General features: G+C 40.9%; 1 long non-coding RNA gene across 1 annotated transcript in view; it reads left to right on the top strand.

Annotated features, from left to right (window-relative positions):
• LOC309359013 overlaps positions 1-7,691 on the top strand; it is an 812,289-nt gene extending 804,598 nt beyond the window's left edge. The window contains exon 3 of the long non-coding RNA XR_014163695.1: positions 7,345-7,691. This is a non-coding gene — a long non-coding RNA (uncharacterized lncRNA). The remainder of the gene's footprint in view (positions 1-7,344) is intronic.
• Positions 7,692-13,141: the final 5,450 nt, after the last annotated feature.

Raw genomic sequence — 13,141 nt, 5'->3', positions numbered from 1 at the left:
ATTCATTTCATTTAACATTTAAAAGCAAATCTACCCAATTTGTACTTTGGGAAACAATATGAGAATCAGAACTTAGTCATCGTGCTACTTCACACAATTTGCAATGCAGCATTCCAGCCAGGTAACATGTACAAATGCACATAAGGAGATAAAGTGTCCATAAAAGGCACATATTAGTGAAAATAGCATGCTAAAATGCATTACTATGGGGGAGATTGCTTTGCAAAAGTTTGCATATTTGGCAAAATTGCATGATTTCTGTTAGTAGAACTCCACAGCAAAATGCTGATGAATTCTCATGGGAACTTTAAAAATAATTAAAAAGGGATTTGGAAATGTGGAGAAGAGTGGGAAAATAGGAACAAAAATGGATAGATTCATGCATCCTGAGGCAAATGGGTGTTTGCCTCTGCGTCTCCATTCCTAATGGTCTCCATTACACTGAACAGAGCTGAATTGAGAGGCATGCAGAGTTTTAGCAGCTGAAGATCTAGCACGCCAGTGGTTCTGTTACAGAACTGGACCTACAGCTGCCAGTTTCTGCACAGTCACTGACTGCTCAGCTCATGAGAACAGAGCGTTTGTCAACCAAGGAAATTGGCGGTTATTCCCTCGCTTAGATTTTAATCAGGACCTGTAAAGCTAGCCTCTACTTTGAGTCAGCGTCCTATGTTTCTTCCACTCTAAGAATAAAAATATTTGAAATAATTTAAAAAGTCTAATCTAGTACCACAAATCTACAAGCCTGCACACCAGAAAAGGAATAACCCACCAATATCCAGATTCACTCTCAAAGGACATCTAAGCCACAGCTTTGCGAAAGGACTACATGTCAGGGTGCAGTTACAACCAGACACGACTATCACACACCCCTGTTGGTCCCTTGTTTCCCCCTCTACTCCTTTTTTGCCTCCTCCAAGGTGGAAGCAGGGCTGGCCCACCCATGAGGTGGACTGATGCAGCTGCCTTGGGCGGCAGAATCCTATGGGGCAGCACTGGAGAAGTGAGAAGTGGTGGCAGCAACAGCTTCCAGTAAGATCTCATGAAACTTCTGTGTGATCTCACAAGAGTTTCATGAGTTCTCGTGATGTATTGCTAGAATATGTTGCTGCTGTGCATCCCCATCTCATGTGGCCACCTCATGAGCAGAGAAGACTCCCTGGAAAAGACCCCGATGTTGGGAAAGATTGAGGGCACAAGGAGAAGGGAACGACAGAGGACGAGATGGTTGGATAGTGTTCTCGAAGCTACTAGCATGAGTTTGACTAAACCGCGGGAGCCAGTGGAAGACAGGAGTGCCTGGCGTGCTCTGGTCCATGGGGTCACAAAGAGTCAGACACAACTAAACGACTAAACAACAACAACAAGGGTGGGGGGATAGTGGAGGGCACATTCATCTCAGGCAGTGAAACAGGACAGGCTGCCCCTGGAGGGAAGAGAAAAGAAACTGTAAGTATTCAAGGTCACTGTTTAACAAAACTATTCCAAATCGATGAATCAGTAAAGAATTGTGTGATGGTATCATTTGTCCGTGTTATTCAGATGATGCAAAAGTAGGGAGAGGGCTTATTCTTAGAGAGGTTGAAGGAGCAATTTTCTTGCTTGGAGGTGCTCCTGGATTCAGTAGCTCTAGTGGCTAGGACTGTTTATTTCTAGCTACAGCTGGTTTGTTAGCTACAACCCCTGCTGAATAAGGATAGCCTTCTCAGAGTGATCCATGTTCTGGAAATGTCCCTCAGCTACATTACCATGATGAACTCTTCATGAAGCATCCCTTATTGAGCTGCGACAAATCCAGAGTCAGAGTATATTGATTCTGCACCAAACAATCGGAGAAGGTGATGGTGAACTCTCCAGCTTCCCAAACGTATAACTACATTTACAAATGCAGTATTGTGGTTCTGACTCAAAGCAAGGTTGGGACTGTAGAAAAAGTAGAGGGTTAACCTAGGATTTAATCTCAGTCATGCCCCAGAATCCTTTGCTGCATTAAAACACACATTGTTTTCAGGACATGCATCTTTGGCTATCATATTTCCCTTTATGCCTGCCAAATGGCTTCTGGTAAGACAGAAAATTAATTCATCAGATTCATGAAATAGTGCTTCTTTTCCAGATATAACTGCTACAACCCTGCTAGCAAAAAGATCACATATATTCTGATTTTTTAAAAAACCCACAAATTTCTCGTCAAGTAGATATACATTATCCTGTCTTGATTTACAGCTGTATTTAGAAAAGTACCAATCTCACCAGCAGTCAGCTTCTAAACACAATGTTCCTGAAAACGAAAATTTAAAGGGTAACAAAATAGGTGCCTTAAGCAGAAAGAGGAGAGAGGAGTGCCTTCCCCCACCCTCACATATACAGAGCTGATCTGGGTGAAGAACCCACACAGATTAAATCAAACTAATAAATTGTCAGCAAGGACTTCAGTCAGGCAGAATATTCTTGCTAATTGGGAACTAAGGTGTCTTAATTAGTTATCTCGAAAATGCAATAAAAGGAGAACTCTGCACGCTTTTATCCAGCATTGCATAAGTACCTCATTACCACGGGGGCAGGTAACTTAACCCAGCATGTGTTCTGCTGTATCTGGAAAGTTGATTCATTATATTTTATTAAACAAATTAGAAAGTTAAGCTCTCAGATGAAATATATCTGATTTACAGTTTAATTCATGTTTAAAATAACTAGGTTTTTGGCCTCTTGTCCACTGCCCCAAAATATATTTCTGCATTAGCCTGTCCTTGATCTGGCTAATAAAACCATATTCACATGACATTTTCAAGGTAATCAAAATGCAGATACCTGTTCTGATTTAAGGTCTTTTGACCAAGAAAAGAAAGGAATCAGTTGGACATGATATCAATCTTTACATGCAGAGGGGTTTTAAAATATATATATATATATATATATATATATATATATATATATATATATGCAGGTTTTGGTGTCCTCGGGTGTCTTCCCGTGTAAAAGTTGGGGTGTCTAGGCGACGTTTCGACGAGGTCTCACTCGTCATCTTCAGCTGGAAGGTTTCCTCCCCGTAGAGGTGAGATATTTGCTTTCGTAGATTTTCACGGGTACAGGAATGCAGGTTTTGGTGTCCTCGGGTGTCTTCCCGTGTAAAAGTTGGGGTGTCTAGGCGACGTTTCAACGAGGTCTCACTCGTCATCAAGATGACGAGTGAGACCTCGTCGAAACGTCGCCTAGACACCCCAACTTTTACACGGGAAGACACCCGAGGACACCAAAACCTGCATTCCTGTACCCGTGAAAATCTACGAAAGCATATATATATATATATATATATATATATAGAAAAGGTGCATCATTTGTGAGGAAAAAGAAAATATTGAGGAAGAAAAACACCCTTTTAAAAGTACATTATTCCAGAACACTAAGTGAATAATGATGACACTGGGTGGCAGCATGCCAAAAATCTTAAGAAGAAAACCCAGGCAACTATATCATTTAAATGGAACTTAAAAGGAACTTATATGTGCAGTAGAACTCTTGAATATCAGATACTAGAAATGAACAAAAACATCATCACCTTCATGGCATTCCTGTCAGTGTGATGGGGCATTTGATTGTCACCTGTTGAAAACAAAATGCTGGACTTGATCATCTAAAGTTTGACCCACCACAGCAATTATTTACTGGTTGGATAAAGACACAAAACCAGATTTGTCCCAGAAGCATAAGCCAGTGTAATGATGTCCACTCGTGGTTTGAGGTGAGGGGTTGGGAGAAGCCCCAGAACAGCATGGCAGGAGGGGAGATCAGGCAAGCAGAAATACTTGAAGTGACAGAGCAATCTCCTTAGTAGTATGGTGAATTCACCAAACCGTGTTGAAATAACTGAGACAAATTAGTTGTGGATAACTTTGAGTGGACCCATTGAAATTAATGAGGCTACTCCAGGAATGAGGAATCTGTAGCCACACTTCAACTTTCACCATTCATGAACATTGGCTTTGCTGGCTGGGATGAATGGGAGTTAGAGTCTAACAATTTCTGGGCTCTCTGGTTCTCCATCTCTCTCTTTCTTACTGGAATGCATAGACTTGTGCTTTAAGTGTGGGGTAGTATTATTTACTCATATTTCTATAGGATCCAGTTTCCCCATTAATTCTCTGACTCTCTCATGCCTCTTCCCACTATGACAACCCAATCTTTTATCATGTTGTTACGCCAATAAACACATTTTTTTTTACCCTCTCTTCAGCTGATAGGTTCCCCAGAACAGCTTACAGTAAAAATAATAACAAATGAGATAGCCACTGCCCTGTACGCTTACAGTTCAAAAGACTGGAGATGACACAAAAAGGACGGAAGGAAGGAAGTTAACCCAGACATTTGTTTTCAATCTTGCAAAGGGAAAGAATTCAACTAAGTTGTTGTGTGAGCAAAACAAGGTCTGATTGCACAACAGGACTTCTTACCACCGTCCCCCACCGCACCTGCCAGGTCTTCTCTTGAGGGTTAGGGGAACCCCAAAAGAGGTTTCAGGGATGAATAGGAGGCACACAGGGAGAGGAGAGGGGAAATGCCCCATTGCATGAGTAAATCTCATTCCTCACATGGATACCCCACTTAGTGCTGCACTGAAGTCCACCCACTGTTCTTATAATGACTAGCTTGAATGTCAATAAGGAAAGGAGGAGTCAAATGATCCACTGTCCCACCTCTCCTTCAGCTAGAGGGAATGGCTGATGACAGATGAGGGTACAGATGAAGAAGCTGGCCTCTGTCTCAACCAGGCAGAAAGGACTCATCTCTCTCCCTCTATCAGATCTCTCCCTCTGCTGCAGCCAGATGGAATGATGTTACAATGCATTTAACTTGGGCACGTGAATGAGTCATAACATCCTCTGTGTCTTTTCCATATATGGAAGAGTTGCAGGGCCCCATTCTAGCCCTGCCATCATCATGGTGTTCATACACTGTCCCGATGATGCATCCATTTAACGTTCATTGGAAAGAGTTCTCTGTGCACACAGGTGTATACACAGATAACGCCTACATTCGAGGAGGGGTGGTGGCCAACCCAACCAAAGAGCAGCCCCACAATTCCCTCTGCACATTCATTCAGCAGATTGAGGAGATATTCTGTGCGCTTACAGTCAACAGATATTGAAAACCGCCCTGTGATCTTTGGCTAAAGGGTGGTAAACAAATTTAGTAAATAGTAATAAAATAATAATAACAGAGGTATAACAATGCTGACAGTGTTAGAATAACATTGTCTTGCATAGCACCGATGCTGGAATAAGTGTAATGGAATTCCCTGTGCCCTGGATTGACCCAGCTTACTTAGTACTTTTGCATATCTATATCTAGATATAGGAATGATCTCAGTTACCAATTTTTACCTTTTTTTTCTTTTCTAAAAAAGCTAGAAATATAAATGTTTGACTAAATAAATAAATATGCCACAATGGGAGGGCATATTTTAATCCATTCTTTTATGCCCATTCTTAACTAATGATTATGAAAACCAAGATAATACATCTCTCATCGTGCTCCATCAGTCAAAGCATGTTGTTTGTTCATGTTCTGTGTTTCCACATTGGTCAAACGGAAAACAAATGCACACTTCAGACAGAAACTAAGGAAGACCTATTAATTACTACTTTTAAGCAACGCTAAAGGCCATTTCAGAATTTATTTATTTTTTTAAAGGCACTGTGGTACATTTGTGGAAAGCGCCAGGCCTCTCCTAATTGTTTCATCGCTGAAAAGTTACCGTTATCTGTCAGACTTCAAATATAATTGGACCCATTGCTATTTTAAGGTCCTCTCTCCATTTGTACGGAGCACAGAACTGCGCAGCACTGGAAGAAAAATACTCTTTTAATTGAATCATTACTTACAAGGACAAGGCTATGGGATTCATTTTATGCAGCTCTGTGTGCATTATGCTCCTATAGCTTTCATTTGTTCCTACTGAAGGAGAGCAGGTTGTGGAAAGAAGCTTTTACAAATAAACAGAATGACATAAAAGAGAGGTTATTTAAAAACCTGCAAGTTTCATTTCATGTGAAGGCTTGCAAGTGGAAGCTTTGCAGTCAGGTTAGAAGTCGTTGGGTAAAACGACTGGGGGTACAAGTAGATGTGGCAGCAGGGTCTTTCACTATTTTTTACAAAGTTGAAGAGCAGCCATCAAGGCCCTACATCCAAATGGGAGTGTGGTGCTTTTCCAAGACATTTTTCTGCCTGAAATGGACCAGCTGCCCTTTTCTAGCACCATAAAGCTGTAAGAGGCTGCTCTAATAACGGTAGGGGCAACTCTTGTGTGGTTATTTTTTTTAAAAAACAAAAACTTCTTCACTGTTTTCTTTAAACACCATTGTGATGGTGCATGCACACACACACACACACACACACACACACACACTGTCCTGCAAATCATGTCTTCCCCAAAAGAGGGCACGTGTTGCAGTGAGACCTGTAGACCGATCCCCTGTGTTGTGGGTGGGTAAGATTGGTCAGCCACAATACCCGATTGGTAGGTCCCTCAATGCTGTGTTCAATCTGGCCAATGGGGCGCAGTCCAAACGGATTGAGGGACCTATATATACCCATGCATGTGAACACGCAAAATAGATGGTGGCTTTGGAGACATGTGTGTGATTCTAATCAGGGAAATGGTACATAGGGAAAGCATTATACACCTCTTCCGAAGCACCATGGTCCAAAATGGATTCCTAATTTCCAGCTGCTTATAAACTTAACAACAACAACAACAACAACAACAACAAAAGAGCACATCATAGGTCTACCACTCTCACATCTAGTTTGGTCTTGAAAAGTATTAGTCCCTGGGGAAATCAGTCCTGGGGGAGGAGAATCCAATAATTGCATTGATAACATCTGGAAGATGGGGGTCCCTGTATTTGATTGTATAGAATAGAGCTAGCTCGCTTCTTTGTTTGTCTAAGTCACTTTATTCTCCAGCATCAGTCTGAAAATATATATTCTGCTTCCTAAACTGACCCCCACCGTGCACAATTAATTATGCACATTATCAAATTGCTACCATGTCACAATAAGGAGTTCATACAGCCATGCATTGCTTCACATACAAATCTGCATGTTCCATGGTACGTGCATACGTATCTGCTTGGTTCTTAGCTTTTCACTCTGTTCACGAAACGACTATGAGTTGATGAGAGCCTTCCATGATTGCAGTGACTCTCCTTTCATGAGCAGAAATGTATACCATTCATGGTGGAAAAAAGTTAGGATCTAACTGGGTAGAAGGGAAATTACACCTTCCAAGTGTTGCACTTCCATCAGCCTCTGCTAACATAGCCAATGGCACAGGAATAATAGGACATTGGTGGCACTGTGGGTTAAACCACAAAGCCTAGGACTTGCCGATCAGAAGGTTGGCGGTTCGAATCCCCGTGACGGGGTGAGCTCCCGTTGCTCAGTCCCTGCTCCTGCCAACCTAGCAGTTCGAAAGCACATCAAAGTGCAAGTAGATAAATAGGTACCACTCCGGCGGGAAGGTAAATGGCGTTTCCGTGCGCTGCTCTGGTTCGCCAGAAGTGGCTTAGTCATGCTGGCCACATGACCCGGAAGCTGTATGCTGGCTCCCTCGGCCAGTAAAGCGAGATGAGCGCCGCAACCCCAGAGTCGGTCACGACTGGACCTAATGGTCAGGGGTCCCTTTACCTTTACCTTAGCACTTGAAGAGTCTCAGGTTTTCCATGACAGCTCTCAGCCATTATATATTTTTCTTTTTAAAGTAACAAATTTAAAATATTTTCCTCTTGTACTTATGAGCAAACATTTTACAATTCCTCAGTTAAAAATGGGTAGATTGATTATGAAACTAGAAACATTTTGCATCTGTCCATCCCACCAGTTAACTAATTCTGACTAACAAGGTTCATTGATGTTGCTTTACATGGTAAAAACAAGCCAATGAATTGTCACTTTGGATGATTTTCTCACTCTTTCTTTCTCTGTCTCATAGGAAACATATTTTCTGCAGAGCTGAGGAGAAATTCTAAGCCATCCTGTAACCCATGATTTTGTAAGTTTTACAGAAAAGGTATAATTATTGAAGTATTAGGAAGTTAAACTGATCTAGGGAGACCACCTTTGGAACTGAGCCCTTTCAAAAGAATGGAAAATGAGGTCTGTTTTCATTTAGAAAGACATATCCCCTGAGGAAATAAAGAGCTGGCAGGAAGATCAGCAATAATATTGGGGGTAAATGGTATTCATCTCTCTCTGTTTTTTTGCTACCCTGCTTTCAGAACTGCCAATCAAACATCATTGATTATTAGGGGACTGCAAGCAGATTATCTCTGAGCAGTAAAGTGGAAGCCAATCCTCAAATAAAACATGCATATTCATAAATATCATAACTCAAAATGTCACTAAAGAGTCACTGGTCAAACAGACTATGATAGATGAGATTTCCCAGCAAGATAATGTTAAGATTAGCTTGACATTTTTCACAGCTGTTCCTAAAAATGATGGATAACAAAAATTACTACTAATACTACTACTACAAACTTATGGTGTCTGAGTGCTTTGGAATGGTTAGGCAATATTAGAAAACATGCAGAAAAGCATACTGGTATATAGATATGACAAAATTTTATTCACAATCCAAACTTGAAGTGCTTCATTGAGTAGGAAGCAAAATGTAGGCTCCACATCCATTATATAGTCCTTCACTCTTTGTCTGGGAGCCAGTGGGCATTCTGGAGGCTGCAGCAGCCTGTCCGGAGACTACGGCAGGCCCTGACTGGACTTCTGGAGGCTCGCTGGGGCCTGTCATAGCCTCCAGAAGTCCTGCTGTGGCCTGCCACTGCCTGCTGCAGCCAGGGCAGGTCTTATGGGGCCTACCCACAACCATGGTGGGCCCTTTGGGCCTTCCGGAGGCTGCAACGGGTCCCAGTGGGCTTCCTTGTGCCTCATGATGTCACACGCACATTGCCCATGTGATGTCACACGCATGTGCTGGGCACCCACAAAGTGAGATGGAACCTGGCATGCCTATCTAGGGGTATTGGTGGACCACAAGTTTAAAGTGAGCCAACTGTGAGATGCAGCAGCAAAAAAGCTAACACTATTCTAGGCTGAATCGACAGAAGTCTAGTGTCCAGATCAAGGGAAGTAATAACTCAATCTATTCTGACTTGGTCAGACCACACCTGTAATATGCTGTCCAATTCTGGGCACCAAAATTTAAGAAGGATGTTGACAGAGATGGGCAACCAAGAGGATCAAGGGTCTGGAAACTAAGCCAGTTGAGGGAACTGTGTATGTTTTGCCTGGAAAAGAGGAGTCTGAGAGAGGTATGATAGCCATATTCAAATATCCACAAAGAAATTGGGAGATTAGTAGAACATGGGTCACTGAGGCCAGGTCACCCCTTTCCAGGAAAAGCCAGAGCTGGCAAATGAATCAGAACAAAGGTGATCCTCATTGCCTCCTTGGCAGCAATGCTGCATGCGGGAGCAGCCTCAGACTGTTTGCCTGCTCTTTCAAGGGGAATGCAAACCCATCTGGAACATGCTGCCTAATTTTCAGAAACATAAACAACTTTCCCATAGGAATGTTGACCTCTTGTCAACATTCTCAACATATTGGCCACCATAAAGTCTATGTCCAAGGAGTGTAATACAAAAGGCTTTGTGTGTATGGAGGGGGCGTCAGGAGAGGAGGCGGAGTCATTGTTGTCACTAGGATGGGTGAATCCGTCAATTTTGGTTTCTCAGTTTTCCAGTCTTCCGTTCTCCATATTTGCATTAGGCTAGGGAACATTTGTCCCATACCTTCCATCATTTTGTCCATTGGAAAGAAACTTGCTTTCTCAATTCCTAAATGACCCTCATCCTGTTGTGCCAATAAATCACCAAAGCCCTGACTGAAGCAACCATGTTATTTTAGAAAGCGAAGCAACCATGTTATTTTAGAAAGCATCAAGATACCTAAATCTCTGTTATTTTCCTAGTTATTTTATATCACAATCAACCTTTGCTCAGCATTGCTGTTCACATTATTGCTCTGAATATGTAAGGCAGTCCTGTGGACTGACCATAGTGGGACTTGCTTATTCTGAACAATAATGGTGAGATCATGAAGGCTGAATTCTATATGAATAAATAGATATGTGCACACAGAGAGAGTCACATGGAAGTAAGACCCAAGTATTTAATTCTAGAATGGGCTGCAGGCCTAAAGAAGAGTTCTGTAGAACTTGTAAGCCTACTTTCAGCATTTTATAGGTCGTTTTATGAAATGAAAGGTTCTCTCCTGCATTTCAAATGAACTTGTTAAATGATCACGGTTTCTCTGAACGAAGGTACAATGAATAAAGTATCACCTATTCCTCTGATATATTGCTACATTTAAAAAATCTAAATAAAAATATTTTTTAATGTATAAAAGCAATTTAACTTTAGCAGGGCTCCAATGCAGCATATCATTTTAGTATGTATTAAGGGTCTTGTTGATGTACTACCTGAGATAACACTACAGGTTTCACTACTTCCTTGCATTAAGATCAGAACATTACTTCAAATTACTTTCCTAACTGCATTTGGTTGGTCATAAATTTCCAAGACAGGGATAATAGAAAAGTTTTATAAAGCATACGAAGATCAAGTGTCACCGATAATGAAATTATTTCCTTCTAAGTTCCTGCATGTAAAGTTAGCACATAGTGGTGGTGGTGGTGGAGCACAAAAAAACCCTGCAAGTATATTATAAAATATATTTATTTAGAGTGCGGTTAGCTGCATGTTTCGTGCTGTTTCTACCTGCAGATATTAAAATATTTGCTCTTTCTTATCTTGCTTCTGCATACAGATGTTCTGTATATCCTTCAAAGAAATATGACTTTCTATGGCAAACCTGGATCCTTTGCAGCCTTACGCCACTTTCACATTACAAGAAACCCAAATGACAATGTTGTCCCCTCTCCACCAGCTACTCAAGGCATTTAACTACTATAATCAACTCTAAACTATTGTTCATACCTGCTTAATGTCTGACTATATCACTTAAATTTATATGCACTGAATGTTTCTTGAGGACTGGGGGGATATAGGTATTGTTGAAAAACAAACAAACCTGTACGTATTAGGGCTGTGTGATGGATTTGTCAGAATCCTGAACCAAATCAGGCCTCTTCAGAGGAATTCAGTTATCAGTCAAGCCAAAGAATGCTATGGGTCAAGTTGGATGGCCCAGAATAATTTGAGATTGTCAAGGGATAGGGCATCAGGCAGGAAGGTGATATATACATCAGGTGGAAAACCCACAAAAAGGCCACACCACTGACTGTGCCTATCCAGGAGACCGTAGTAGTAGCCTGAGGCTTCCTGACTCTCCTTCCTGCCTGACGTTGCACAGGAACAGCAGTTGATTTGTAGGGGAGGCATCGATCCTGCAGGGTGCAGGTGGTTCTTCACTAGTGACTTTCCTGCAGAAAAGTGGCTTATGAAATACAGGATCGCTGCCTTGCTCAATAGTTGTTGAGCAGAGGTGTTAATCCTGTGGGGTGCTCACTTGCAGGTGGCTTCCCGATAGAAAAGACACTTGTGAAGGAGCACTCTGCAGAATTGGCCCCCCCCCCCTGCTCTTGGTCCTTTCTCCTACCCTATCCTGGCCATATGTTTAATTAGGTTATTTTACCCTAAAAAGCATTAGCCCTACCCTGAACAAATTCAAGACTAGATCTATGGGTGAGCAGGGGAAGCAGGTGTTTTCCCAGTTTAGCCAGGGAAGATCAGCCTGATTGGGTTTCCTCCAGATTGGAGCCACAGGGCAGATCATGAGGGCTACAAATATTTGCCAGTTCAATCAACATGAGAAATCAGTGACTATGGACCTTTTGAAATGGGGCTTTGCTCCTGAGATCTCTGGATCCAGCCTCAAGTTAGACAAATTTAATGCAACCTATTCATGATATTAAAGAGAGACACAGTGACCAACAACAGAAACATTTAATCAAGTATTGAAATTTGGGATCTATATTAAAAAGAATCTGTGAAAAACGAAATTACATTATAGTAGTTATACTCACAGTACAATGGAAAGATTGCCAAAAGCTCAGCTTACCTCCTTGGAATAGGCAAACACATAATGGAACCTATAAATAATGCTAATCAAATCTTAAACTAAATGAAATGAAGCTACAGGACCGTAAGATTTGAAATGGGATAGTAATAACTGAAGATTAATTGGTGTGAAATCTAGGTAAATGTGCTAGACAGAAAATGAATATGAAACAATATAAAATTAACCTAAAAAATATAACTGAATCTAAATGCATTTAAGCTGATTTGATAATTATGGTAATTAGATATGGAAAGATGTGGGATAAACCTGAGATGAAACTTTGGTGGTAACTCAGAGATGATTGTGTAAAATAAAATGAGTTAAGTTCAGTAGTGTAGGCAAACCCTTAACAACTGTAAGCTGAACCTCAAATGTTATGAAACTTGGCATCAGCACCAAGATGAGAGTGTGCAATCATTTGCCTTTGTGGGATGAATAGATGAAAGTGACAATTAAGAGCAAGAAATGAGCCAACTGAGCCAATAATGGAAAACAAGAAAGAAGCTAGGGAACCCAGACTCGGGAGCACATATACCATTAGCTCCCAGTTGACAATGATAGGACTTTGTCAGTCTTCATTTTATATAATGCAATTGTTTTAGTGTTTAAATTTTAAGACACCTTGGATGCCTTGGCAGAAATGTGGTATAGAAATCCAGTCAAACAAACAGACATTAAAATAATAGTACATAATCCAGACCACAAAAAGGGACACAAACTAAGATTGCTGAATTGCGAATTAAGGAAATAATAACAATTATGACAAATGAATCGAAAGAAAAGAAAGAAAGTTGAAATGGTAGTAGCTGAACACAAAGTGATGAGAGTTAAATTATATGACTAGGTTTGAAGAATATGGAAAACGATCTCATGGTGATTGATCTGCAGTCAAAGAAAATATGAAATCATTTACACTGTTTTAAGTGAATCAGAAATTATGAGCACTCTATTTGTAAGGACAGATTTAATGTGAAATGTATAATGAAATGATAAAGCTGAAATAAAGTGTTATGCTCCCGAGTATTATATACAAACTACTAAA

This window comes from Podarcis melisellensis (genome assembly GCF_964234715.1).
Source record: "Podarcis melisellensis genome assembly, chromosome: 1".
Taxonomy (NCBI): domain Eukaryota; kingdom Metazoa; phylum Chordata; class Lepidosauria; order Squamata; family Lacertidae; genus Podarcis; species Podarcis melisellensis.
The sequence above is the reverse complement of the archived record's forward strand: the minus strand, read 5'-3'. Positions and strand labels throughout refer to the sequence as shown.